Genomic DNA, 13588 nt, shown 5'->3' with positions numbered 1-13588 from the left:
TAATCTCGCGCGTTTGAGGCCCCTCCGGGTACGCTAGATCGGGACTCGATCGCATCGTCAGTCCGTCCGTCCGTCCGATCGATCGTACCCAACAGACAGAGATCGCCACTTATTACACCTCTGTTCTAAACCACTTATTGTCACGGCCGGCCCGGCCCGTCATGCATGGACCATCATCGTCTGGCAGGGAGGAGATCGGGGCCTGCTGCCCCCTTTGGTTGCAGCTGAGCTGATCATCGTCTGCTCCTTTGGTTGCAAGCAAAGAGCTCGATCGATCGAGGCACCAGGGGCAAAGGAGGAACCGCCGGGGTGGCGGTTAGTTGCCATCTCGCCGGCAATCATTGGGACTCGGAAAGCCCAGCACCAAAAATTATTCTCATCACTACTGGTAGATGGGATTGACTGGAGCGAATGAATGAGAGGTTTGCAAACGCATGCTCGCTCGCCGGAGTGAGCCACAAGCAAGCCAATGCTGCGTCCGTCGAGAACAGGGTAGGCAGCGCGTAGCCAGGAAGACTTTAGATAGAAAAATGGCCCTGATCGGCAGTTTTCTTGGAGTTGATGCCGGCTTAGGGTTATTCCTTAGGCTAGTCATAGTGGGAGTAACTTAGCTAGTAACATTGCGCACCCTAATTTTTTTTCTTATGTGGCATGTAGTTAATGAGAAGTGGTAACATAATATGTTACTGTAACATAGCGCTTTCCAATACAAGATGAGTCTACAATTTAATAAATGAAGTCCTCTATGACACTAGTACTATATTATTTTGCATTATAAAGATAGTAATTTAGACTAGTGTCATATGCATGACACTAGTATAAGTTACTCCCCACTATGACCAGCCTTAGCACTCCTACTCCTACTACTTCGCTTGCGCGATTAATTTAGGGGTGTGGATCCATTAATTTAGGGGTGTGGATCCATTGTACTTCCAATATAAGTATGGGGGTTCAAACTTGGGGAACGGATCTGGCCGCCATCATGATTCATTCTATCAGCGCCGGGGAAGCCGTTGCCACTATTTGTTTATCAGAGGCGTCTGTGTAAATAAACTACTCGTAACGTTTGCATCTCTTCTTCGTCGCTGAAAACTTGGCTTCGGTCCCCATCCCTGCTTGGTCAAGCCCTGGTTTCTCTCCCCTTTGCCGGCAAAACCCCTGATCCCTTTGTTGCGACCCAGCTGTTGTTGTGAGTGCCGCTGATGCATGCTCAAATTCAGACAGTTCAGTGGACTCTCTTGCGCCCTCCTTAGAAGTCACCATCCTTCACTTCGTTGCTTTTTTTATAACTACTTCGTCGCCTGTTTAATTAGCCGAGGCCCATTCGCAAAAAGAGAGAGGCCCGATAGAATCTGGATGGACTTTACGTGCAACGGCACGACGGCTAGCATGAATAATCATCGACGCCATCATCCCTTTCCTTCAGTAGACATATATACTTGCCTCAAAAAAAAGTAGACATATATATAAATTGGAGTTCCATCGCGAGTTCGTGGTTTCTGGCACTGCCACAACAGGCCAGGCACGCAGTGCATCCGGACGATATTAAAATGGCCCGTTGCGTCCCTGGATGTAAAACCAACTCCACCACGTGAACTCATTCTGTCTGGCCAGTTCGTTTGGGATAAAAGAGTCAAACCGGTCGGCCCAGCGCGCGACGGCTCCGATCCATCTGATCCGTTTTGTGCCCGGGCCGACCCATTTCGAGCGCAAACATGCGCCGGGTTTGGGTCGCGGCGGACACCAAACGCACGCGCGTCTCGTCCGCGTCGGGGCCGCGTGGCAGGCGGCCACCTACCTCCCACCCATCAACATCAATGCGCACGCACGGACGGCCCCGCCTGTCATCAACTCAGGTGAACGGTTGCGGTCGTTCTTAAATGGCAACCCGTTGACCGGTCGTCGTCCACACTGCCCCATGCCACTCCGCAGCCTCCTTGAAACCCGACAACCCCAAACCCTAGCCTCGCCTCGAACTCGCCGGCCGGCCACCTCGCAGCCATGGGCCTATGGAACTACGGCCAGAAGGGGAAGCACGACTGCGAGGCTGGCTCCTCATCGGGGCGTCGCCGTGGCTCCGTGAAGGAGGAGCCCGCATCAACACCGCGTCGGGCCCCCGCGCCGCCCGCGTTCTCCATCGCGCCCACGGCTGCCGGCGAGCGCGACCGGCACTACATCGAGGTGGCCGTATGCCACCGCTATTGGGAGACGAGGACGCCGCTACCCTGGAGAGACGTCCACCTCCCCAACAACTGGCACTTGTCGGCCGACCGCGTGCCGATCCCGCCGGTCCAGCTGAGCGGCCGTGCGCGCCGCCAGGAGATCGAGCGCCGCCGCCGCCTCCTCCCGGACGACCTCTACTACGACGAGAGGTACGCCCCCGACTCGCTGTTGTGGGACACTTGGTTCCGCGATGAGCACGACATGCGGCGGGCGTCCTTCTTCGTCGGCACATCGACGGGGCCGCGGCGGCCACGTGAGCACCGAGCGGCTGCTCCCCAGGCGCGCGGGCGTACGCGGGTGCGCGGCCTGACGCCCACGCCGTCGCCGTCGCCATCTCCATCGCCACCACCACCTCCTCGCATGACATCGGAGGAGGAGGCCCGTCTCATGGCGCGTGTGCTAGAGGGCCTCGAGGAGATGACGGCCCTCTCCACGGCCGGCGACGTCGCCATCCCCGAGCTGGAGATGGTGCCGAAGGAGGAGGTGATGGAGGAGCCGCCGGTGGCCGTGTTCCACCCAGGCCTGGTGGCCCAGGGGTGGAGCTGGTCGTGTACGACAGAGCAGATGGCGGTCGCCGTAGGGGGCGTGAACTGGTGCCCCACGCCGCCGCGGTCACCGGAGCGGGACGCCTCGCCACGGGAGGAGGTGGTGCAGGCACCTGCCACCTTCCAGCCCGCCGCCCCGTTGCACCACAGACCGCCGGCCCACCTATGGACGCCGCCGGACTACGTCGACCTCGTCAACGACGACGACGACACCGGCGGCCACTGAAGACGGTGACGGCCACGGCATCGACGGGCGCGGCATGAGCGTGCGGGCGGTGTTTTTTTCGTTTCTATGTTAATTATGGAACTGGCCGTTTAAGTGGACAGTGAAACTGGGCCGTTTTGTGGCCGTGACCCCTAAATTATGTTCTAAGTTTTTTGTTTTTTTAATCACGTCCACCCCGGACATGATTTGGGGTGCGGCCGCGCGTTAGGCGCACCCACGACCCAACGGACAAACGCGGACATGGGTGAACGCATTACCGTCCTAAAGGGACAAAATCCGGCCAAACCGGACGTCCGTTTGGGGTGTGCGGTGGAGTTGGCCTAAGGAATTAGGGGTTAGCAGTAGAGTAGTACTTTCATTAGGACAAGACTACCCACCTCAGGCTCTCTCTTTTTCAAACAAAAAGAAGTGAGAGCAGCACTATACCATCTTTGTAGCGTAGCTCTTAGTCTTACACTTCCTAAGCTAGCTGCACTTCCTCAGGGCTAGGCTAGGCTAGGCAACGTCCCCCTCTTGCTACGCGAAACAGCAAAAGCCAAGTTAAATCATGCAAGGGAAAGAAAAAATCTACCAGTTACGTCTTCATCCTACAGTACATGCTGCATCTACGTAGGAGCATAGTAAAAGCCCATGTACAGTTACAATTACTATGAAGTACGTACTCTTGTACTCCACAAAGGCACAAACATGACAAGGGGACCAGGTAGAGCAGCCAGCTAGGGAACGTACTTGCTGGCGCGGGCCCGCATGGCAGCGGACTGGGCGCAACAGTACACACAGCTGGTCAAGGCACAGTAGATTCTCTCAGCACCGGCTGGGCATGGCGACTGCTGAACTTGCGTGCATGGCCCTCTGCATGCATGCAGACGCAGAGGGAGGGTACGCGCACACTGATGCGCACTACACCGCGCGGACCTTTTGGGCCTGAAATCAAGCCAGCAATCTGAAAAGGGGCCTTGGATCGTAGCCCAATCCGAGCTCGCCAAATTGATTTGACTCCACCAACCATGCACAGCCCCCCGGCCCTGTCCCGTCACTGTGGCACGCTCACGCTTGTCCCGGGAACGTCAGGCACCCGAGACCGCAGACGGGGTTTCACTGCCGCTGCTGGTTGTTTTACTGCTTTTCCGGGTTAAAAAAATGCGTGGCATGGCATGAAGTTTTGGTGAAGATCAGCTTTTTGGTGGAGGTAATAGCACCCCAGTTACCTTAACTTGCATAGTATGTGATGATTCAGTCTCAAATTTGCAAAACTTGACTCCACCATACCTCAACTTGCACCTCATGTGATGACTTAGTGTCAGGCCAATCACAGCTCGACAATTGGCAGTCAGGTGGCTGAACCGCTCAGCGCACGCACTTTTGCAAAACCCCCTTACCGTTTTCTTTAATCAACCCGCACGCACTTTTGCATGAAAAAAAATAGATTTCTCATTGTTGATCTTTCGCTGCCCTCTGGTTCAGCAGGTCAATCCCACTCATTTTGCCATCTCATATATGATTTGTTCCATTGCTAGTATCATGCATCCTTTGGTTTCAGCTAGAGACTAAGCTAAGATTTTAATTCCCTTGTATTCCATAAAACTCTTTCCTTTTACTCCCCAAGAGTTCAGTTTCGAAATTTTGCAACACTGACACAGAGCATGTAGGTACTATATAGTTTCAGGCATGCTGCATTTTTGTTGTTGTTGGCATGAATGAACAAAACCGAGCTAGAAAACCACTCTCAACTCAACTATTTTTCTAGAGAAACATGCATGTATGTAAATGTAACAAAGCCAGACATACCTCGGAAGATCACATCCATCGGGCTGCCATCTCCAATACTGGTACCTGGTGTCATTCCGGCCATACTTCTCGCAGGCGACCTCGTTGAAGATGAAGGAGCAGTTGAGGCCAGAGTAGAGCGGCTGGGAGGCGTTGTCGTACACCCACCGACCCACGGACCAGTTGCACTCCTCGCCGGAGCCCCTCACGGCCTCGCCCATGAGCTCGTCCGTCCACTGCACCTGCGCCTCGTGGCGCCCGGCCGCGGCCACCTTCACCTCCTGGTGCCGGTGCTGCACCGCCAGCTGCACCTGCGACTCGTGGCCGCGGTCGAACAGCAGGGAGACGGTGCTGACGACGATGAAGAAGGCGACGAGGGAGCTCACCACGCCCCGCAGGCCGACGACAGGGGACGGCGAGGACGTCGCCGTCGTTTGCGTGTGTCACTTTCAGGATATGATATTTAGAAATCAAGCAACGGAAAGGCGGTGTACAGGGAAAGAAGTCTTTTAGATTAATTGCTTTGTTCCTCACCTAATTAGCATTCAGAATAAGCTAATGCAAAAGCCAGCGTTCTAGCGCTCGGTTTCCGACCGGAACGAAGGTAACTCAACTTTTCTTATTTGTTTTGACGGGATCTCAATCTTCCTATTAAGAAAACCTGTGTGTCAGGAAAATTAAGGAATGCACCTGGCCCCACCCCGTTGAAATCAGGGGGGCAGAGAGATTTATGGAAGGCAATGCTGAGGCCCACTTGTTTAATTTATTGCGGCAGAGATTTATGGAAGAAAAAACTGGGTCCCACTAATTAATAGAATTAACTGGAGGAGAGGATATGGATTGAGCGTTGCAACGATCGCCCGCAAAGGAGCGTTCTCCCTGGTATAGAGGCCCCCTGATTGTGAAGTCCAGTACGATCATTTCAAAATGGCATTCATAATTCTCTATTAGTTGATGTAGTACTAGTAGTGCTAAACAACCTTAACTGGTACGGTCACATCACTATATATGTATATTTACATCAATATATTCATCAATCAAAGTTTATCTAATACTTATCTGTTACTGCCGTCTACTACTTAAGTAGTATTTTCTGATCAGTCAACACGTCTTAACGTGTGTTAATGAGTGGGATTTAATTCAGGTGAAGGTGAGTGCGGGTTGATTAAAGAAAACGGTAGGGGGGTTTCTGCAAAAGTGAGTGTGCTGACCGGTCCAGCCACCTGGCTGCCAATTGTCGAGCTGTGATTGGCCTGGGACTAAATCATCACATGAGGTACAAGTTGGGGTATGGTGGAGCTAAGTTTTGCAAGTTTGGGACTGAATCATCACATTCTGTGCAAGTTAGGGTATCTGGGGTGCTATTACCTCTTTTTGTTGGCTGATGGATGGACAGATGGATGCCGGCAGGCCGCAGCAGTGGCTCTCGACGTCTGCGTGCATGGCTGGTTGGAGAAGAGAGGAGGAATGGCAGGAAAAAGGAGGTCTCGCAGCATCCACGAGAAAACGAGCATGGCCGCACATGAAGAGGGCAGAGATCGATCATGGTAATGAGAAGATATCCACCCACAGTAGCAGTGGGCAGTGGCGCTCCGTCCGAAACGCAAGTCGCAGCAGGCCGGCGATCAGCCTCGTCGCAGCTGGGTAATGCTCCGTCCCCGTCTCCTCTTGAACGCCTCGCCGTCCGTGCATGTTTTTCGCGGCGATCACGCCACCGGCTCTCTCAATCGGCGTCTCCTCTGTGTAAATGCATGCCTTCCGTGTCGCTGTGCCTCTGCAGTGTGTGGCGTGGGGCCGGGATTAACAGGGTCGTTTGTCGTGCTTGTCCGTCAATCCGTGGCGTGCGTGCGTGCGCGCCTCATTGTCGTCGATTTGGCATGTTACGCGCCCGTTTCCTCAATCAGAGGCATCCTTGGAGGGATCCTCCTCTTTATCATCATCATACTACTATCCTCCGCCACCGGGGCGACTATACTAGTATAATTCTTAGAATTTCAAACGTGTTTCGGCGTTTGTTCGGATGCCCAGGGTGGCTGCACTGCACGCAACATCGTTTTGGGCTTTTTGGCCACAATTTTTGACTGGTCTGACTAGTACGTACGTGATGGATCTCTACTTCTCTACTCTCTACTACTTATAAAAAACAAATATGATCATTTCTAAACGCATCTCACAAAAAGTACATAGATCCATTACCACCGCATGATTAAAGCCCACTAAACTCAATCTAACGGTTAGCCATAAATCTAATCCATTATCTGTGTGCACTTAGCAATTTTAGTTGGCTGACCGTACTCCACCGGAGAGCGAAACTCCACGCGTGATCAATTGGAAAACTATAATCACGGGGGCATTCTGTTAGGAAACCAATTACACATGCATCCATCCTATGAGGAGACTATCACGGGCACATCTAAATAAATTTAGGAAACTAATCGCGAGTTGTCTGCTGCAACTACGCACGCGTGCCACGGCGGGGGACGCACAGAAGGAGGTTCGGCTTCCTCGGGGCACGCACGTGCCGTCGCCGCCATCATCTTCTGCTTGGAGGCCAGGACGCTCTTCTGCCGCGACTGCGACGACTCCATCCACGTCCAGGCATCGGCATGCTCTCCGGCAACCATCGGCATCCGCGCCGACTTCAGCTCCATCCGTAGCACCCACGCCGAAAACCCACCCACCACCGATGCCCTCCAACTCCAAGCCGACGTCCCCAGGGCGGCACTGATCTCGGCCGCGATGCAGGAGTTGTCATCATCGCCGTTCCTGCCATCATCCGGCTGGGCCGTCGAGGACCCCCTGCAGTTCTCCGTACGTACACCGTCGAGGGCACCGAAGGTGTATCACAAATCAATCAGGTGAACCTTGCACTTTTGGCACTTGGTGGTGGGTCAGATCTTTTTGGTCTGCAATTTGATCGACAAACCAATCCTCCTCTGATGCATACTAGAAACAGTTTTGGGGACATGAAGAAATTGCTATTCCGGAGTTTAATTAATCATTTGATAATTCCTTTGGGAAATACATGTGATCTAAGCACTAAAATCATTCCAATTATATACATATAGGAGGAGTTCAGACTGATTGAAAGAGTGTGTTTATTCAGACATGCATAGTTAAAGAGTTAATTACGCTATTAGTACACAAACTTGCACGGTGCGTACAAATTCATACATAAAGTTGAAAAATGACACAAATTAAACCTACAACTTGTGTTTGAGGTACATTTATATACATTTCCGTCAGTGACAGTTAACTCACTGCTAACTTTGCCTACGTGGCACACCAGCGAGGCCAGGCCCGCACTCTCTTATTTGTGGGTCCCACCTATAAGTGAGAAAGAGAAAGAAAAAAAGAATAATGTAGCACTGTTGCTGCCTAAACTCGATCTCAAAAGCTCCCGCATAGGGGGTGTTGCACAAGCCAATGAGCCGCTTTCTGTTTGCTTAGTTGCATTTAGATACACATGTTTATATATCTTAGGAAAGGTCTGGAACAAGAGATTTTCACATTCTATTATTTGAACCGGCAGAATTGTTTTATCTACGTTCAAGAATTTGTTTCTTTGTATTCTACTATTGAACGAGTCTGAACCATCTGAATAGACTTTTTTTTTGTAAACCGGGGTAAAAACCAGGGCACTGAATAAGCCATACGCGTGCAGATAAATTATAATAAAAATTAGTCCACATGAATTTTGATACGATCCTAAGTCGTTACAGTAATCGCCTTCAGGTTTGGCCCAATAACCGTCACACCCAAGATACCGTATTATTGTCTAAAAAAATTATTTATAGAAAATATTTTCTAAAAAATAATAATTATAGAAACTGGTGGTATTTGATCTCTTTTTATTTAGTGCCTAGAAACAAGTTGATTGACCAGTAGACCGGCGGTCTGACCGGTAAAAATCTGAACCGAAAGGCTAGTCGGCTCGGTTTCCAAAATTATGGGAGAAGAAACGAAAAGCTCTGGAAGTGATATAGACATAGGTACCTACTTCTACTTCTCACGTCGGCTGCAGTTGCTGCGCAATTTTATTTTTCTATTTATTCTTCTTTTGCAACTTACAGGTCGGACCCACAAATAAGAGAGTGCGGGCCCGGCCTCGCTGGCATGCCACGTAGGCAAAGTTAACTGAGAGTTAACATCCACTAACGAAAATGTATTTAAATGTACCCCAAACACAAGTTATAGGGCTAATTTGTGTCATTTTACAACTTTATGTATGAATTTGTACGCACCGTGCAAGTTTATGTATTAATAGTGTAATTAACTCATAGTTAAAATAAGGTCCATATTTAGCCCAAGATAGATTTAGAATTTGACCACCTGCTTAAGAGGTTGGTTGAGAAATTTGAATTCACAATCCCTCATAAAGTGTGTGTTCAGTGGGTTCATGTGCACTACAGACTAGATAAGAATCGTTCGGCTTCAAGCAATATAGAGTTCTAGGTTTGGGATTATCTTAGGTTGCCAATGGCTGTACTGAAAATGTCTAATTACATATGAAACGTACATAAGAACTGTACAGCTGTCTTATCTTACAAATTAGGATCAAAGGGATACTGAACAAGTGAAGATGCAGAGTCTCTGTTTCCCAAGATCACATCTCATGTTCATGCCAGCTTCCTTAGGCTTTACTTCCTACCACCAGATGCATTAAACTGGACCGTACCAAGAGGTAACGCCATCACCTTGTTTAGAATGGGGGAGACTTATTTGTGCTGTTTAGAATTGCCTTATTTGTGCTATTTGGTCAGTGTATGTTTTACGTATGATGTCGCTTAGAGGTGGGTTCACCCTGCCTAGGCACTAGCTCCAAGGATAGCTTGGAAATAAAAAAACATGATTCATTCTTAGAGAAAACTTTGTACGCAGACTTCATGTGCTCATGTGTCATTTTAACGTAATTGCGTAGCAATCCAGTAAATTATGTAAGTTTCAGTACAAGGCAAGATATTTGTAGATGTACTACTATTTTAGTTACATGATTCTATTATACATCTAAAAAAGGTCACATGATTCTCTAACTGTTGTTGGAGAACATCTCTCGCTGTTCTATAAAGGTGTGCAATCTCTACTGCTTTTCAAGAAAGAGAATTTTACTAAGCAGAAGGATCCAGTGAAGAAACTAATCCTGCTGAGTTTCAATAAATAGATCCTTCCAAGGATCTGTTCTAATACACCTGCCGTATATTGTTACAGAGAAATCATATAAACTGGATTCAGTCGGGCTTATTTTGTTTCATTACAATGTAAGTTCTTTTATTTCTTCATGCACATTTCATTAAGAACTTACTTAGTGTGTGATTTATGCTCCTGCTTTACATAGCTATCCCAATATCAAGAAATATGTTGCAGCATTTCAGATATCAAATCCTTTCCTATGTGGTGTAAACATTTGGAGGTATGATTACTTTCTAATGTTTTTTGTAGGATAATAACGATGCATGCAGGGGAGGTTGAATTAGTCTACAATACTTTGATGTCTATTGAGCTGGCGGAACATCAAAGATATTTCCTTCCACAGTTTGAAGAATGTTGTTTCATAGTGCACGATAGGCATGATTCAGTAACAGTGCAACTTCAATTAGTTTGGACCCATCCTTTACCAAAGATCATACCTTGATATTACTCTCTCTATTTTCTCCTTTTTATCCCATGCATTTTTAACTGAAATAATGAAATAATTATATACCATTGCATCATAACAACAAGGTTACTAGACTTGTGTGAATAGTCAAGAAAGCTCCAGCTAGCAATTCTTTTCCTATGCTATGAATTTATAATGCACATGAAAAAGGAAATACGTATACCTTTCGCTATTTTGGCACATACATTTATTCTTATTTACTTGTGCAATTTCGAATGATCCAACATATCTGCAGTCATCAAACTTTCAGACATACTGTTTAAGGCTTTATTTGCAGGTTATTTGCACCACTTACCTTTCTTTGTCTGCGCACCTCTTTCCTCCGATAATAATAGTGAACAACTTTTTTTCTGAATCAAGTATTGCACTGTCACAAATGTATGCTGAAGCTACTCCTTACAGCAAGGAAAAAGAGGATGAATGCTTTATATCTTCACCAGTTTTGTAGCATGTTCCAAATAGTTGGCTCTTTCATATGGAAATTCTGAAACTAAATGAGTTGGCCTGGAAGGCTTGCTTTGACATAAGCATTCTGTTTATTTTTGAACGGGTAAAACCCTTTCCAACATGGATTGTATCATACATAATGAAGCAGCTTTGTATCAATATACCCCACATTAATTAGTGTGATCAATAAATTATATTTTTTTGAGGTAGATGCATACAGTATCTGTCAAAGAATGTTGGTTGTGACTCAGCTGGGGGGCGTTGCTTGAAGGTAAACACAGGAGATTTATGCATTCTTATTTGAGGTTTCATCATGTTGTTGTAATTTAGAAGCTGACATGCCTGAAAGCTCGATAATGTTAAGGTTGACAAACACTCTACTTTTACTTTTCTTTCCGTCTTTATTTTTCTTGATATCTCATTTCAGTTTCTGTATGTACAGACTGTCTTATAGCGTTGTAAGTTAGTCTGGTTGCCGACGCGTAAACATATACAAAACCGGATAAATACTTTGTGTCATGATTATTATTGGATTTCTTTTAGCCCTTTTACATTTCAGTTAGTTATTGTAAAGCATATTCTATTTCTGCACATATAGAAGTCATTGTAGTCATATATCATCTTCAATTTCGTATTATCCATAATAGGTAGCTATATAATTTTGTACGTACACATAACCAAAAGGTATATATAATTTTGATCTGAATTAGTACTAACATATATTTTGCTATGCAGATGTAGAATTGGCTTTTGTAGAATGAAAAAAGATTCAAGAGGTATGCATCTTGAACAAAGTAATTGAACCCTGCGGCAGTTTATATTTGTTTTTCTGGCTACATTCAAAGAGAAGACTGCACTACATACCTATATTAATGCATTATTAAATAATTACTGATTTTATTTATATGAGTATTTTTCCTGCGCAGTGGTAAAGTGGCTGCGTGGTGACCATGAGGTCACGAGTTCAAGTCCTGGAAGCAGCCTCTTACAGAAATGTAGCGAAAGGCTGCATACAATACACCCAAAGTGGTTGGACCCTTCCCGGACCCTGCGCAAGCAGGAGCTACCTGCACTAGGCTGCCCTTTATTTTTATTTTTCCTGCGATTACTCTATGCAGCAACATAACCACAGTGGTGTCTCACTTTTGCAAATACAATTTGAGCGACATCAAACATTGTGTGTCCATTTGATTTATATATTTTTGCAATATTTATTTTTATTTTATACTATGTGAATTTCACCTGGTTTATGTTTGAGACGTGCATTGCACGTGCACGTTTACTAGTTACTGAAAAGAAATAGACATCGGAGTGTGTGGCCTCTCCAGCCACAAACCTCGTCGAGTTTCCGAGCAGTTTGCGCCGATAATTTGACGGATCTTCGGCGCCACTACATTTGAACTGAATTTATTGGGTATATCGAGACAGTCGACCAGAAAAAAAGATGCGTGCGACGTGGGGTTCACTGTACCCGCAGGCAGGCAGAATCGACACCGCAACCTCCGTTCCCTGGCTTGTCGATCCGTTCATAGATCACATCATCGCAATACTACCAAACCCGTGCTACGCTTCCCTAAAAAAAAAAAAAAACCGTGCTACGCTGTCTGACGTGTTTATGTGGCGATACAACACACTCTTTGATGTGATCCTCTCTTGTTTTGGGACGATAGCACTTGTGGCTGATGGGCTCTGGGTTTGCTAGTCATGAGCATTTAATTCAGGGGCGAAAGGAAAATTGGAATGAGGTTTGTCTTTCATGCCTCATGGTCATGCCCTCATTTCTCCTACAGGGAAAAGAAAATTATTCTTCTTATGTGCAGAAAGGAAAACTCCTGACACAGATAGTACTCCCTTCATTCCATAATATAGTGCGTCCGCGCTTGCCAAAATCTAAGTTTGATCATAAATTTAGTCAACAAGACCAACTGCGACGCTCAAACTTAGATCTCAAGAAACGCGGGCGCACTACATTATTGAATGGAGTGAGTAGTAGTTTCGGACTGTCTCTAACGGATCGCAGTAATCCTCACTCTGAAGTTTGTATTCTCCTTAAGAAGCTAATAATAGAAAGATAATATCCTTTCGAGGGGTGTTTACATTTTAGAACACACAAGTTCAGCTAGCCTAGCTTGCTTCCACTCGCTGCCTCGTTGGCGTGTCAGGGTCTCATCTCATGGACGGGTCGAAATCGCCAGAGCGCCATATAGATATACTTACTTAACAAAGCCATGCATTACTCTACATATATGCTTGATGTTCTCGCTGCAAAGCGACACCCAACTTTGCCAGGCACGCAAAGGCTAGTTAACTCCTCTGCCATGCTTTGGAGCTCCGGAGACCGGCAAAAGAAGGCGAATTTTGTATGGGGGGATGTCGCCGCCTGCCCCGTCGAACACCTGTCATGCATCTCGTCTCGCGGCATCTTTCTTTGACAAAAGGAAACCGAGACACGGTGCTCGCCAATTGGTTTACAGCTCCGTGTTTGAATCATCCCCAGATCTGGTTTACAGCTACGGATGTGTGGGTAGAGTGTGTGATGGCAATGTCTTGTCCCAACCATCCCCCTAACCCCTCCTATTATCTTTTACTAGTTTATTATTTATAAATAAATAAACAAGCACCGATCCGGTCCGGTTCGAGGCAAAGCTGAGATTGTATTTGACGAGTCATCGTGCATGCATGCATGCAGTGCAGCTCATTACTGAAAGCCTGAAAACTGGACCG

Source organism: Aegilops tauschii, chromosome 3 (genome assembly GCF_002575655.3).
Source record: "Aegilops tauschii subsp. strangulata cultivar AL8/78 chromosome 3, Aet v6.0, whole genome shotgun sequence".
Classification (NCBI taxonomy): Eukaryota; Viridiplantae; Streptophyta; class Magnoliopsida; order Poales; family Poaceae; genus Aegilops; species Aegilops tauschii.
This window is presented reverse-complemented; position numbering follows the sequence as displayed.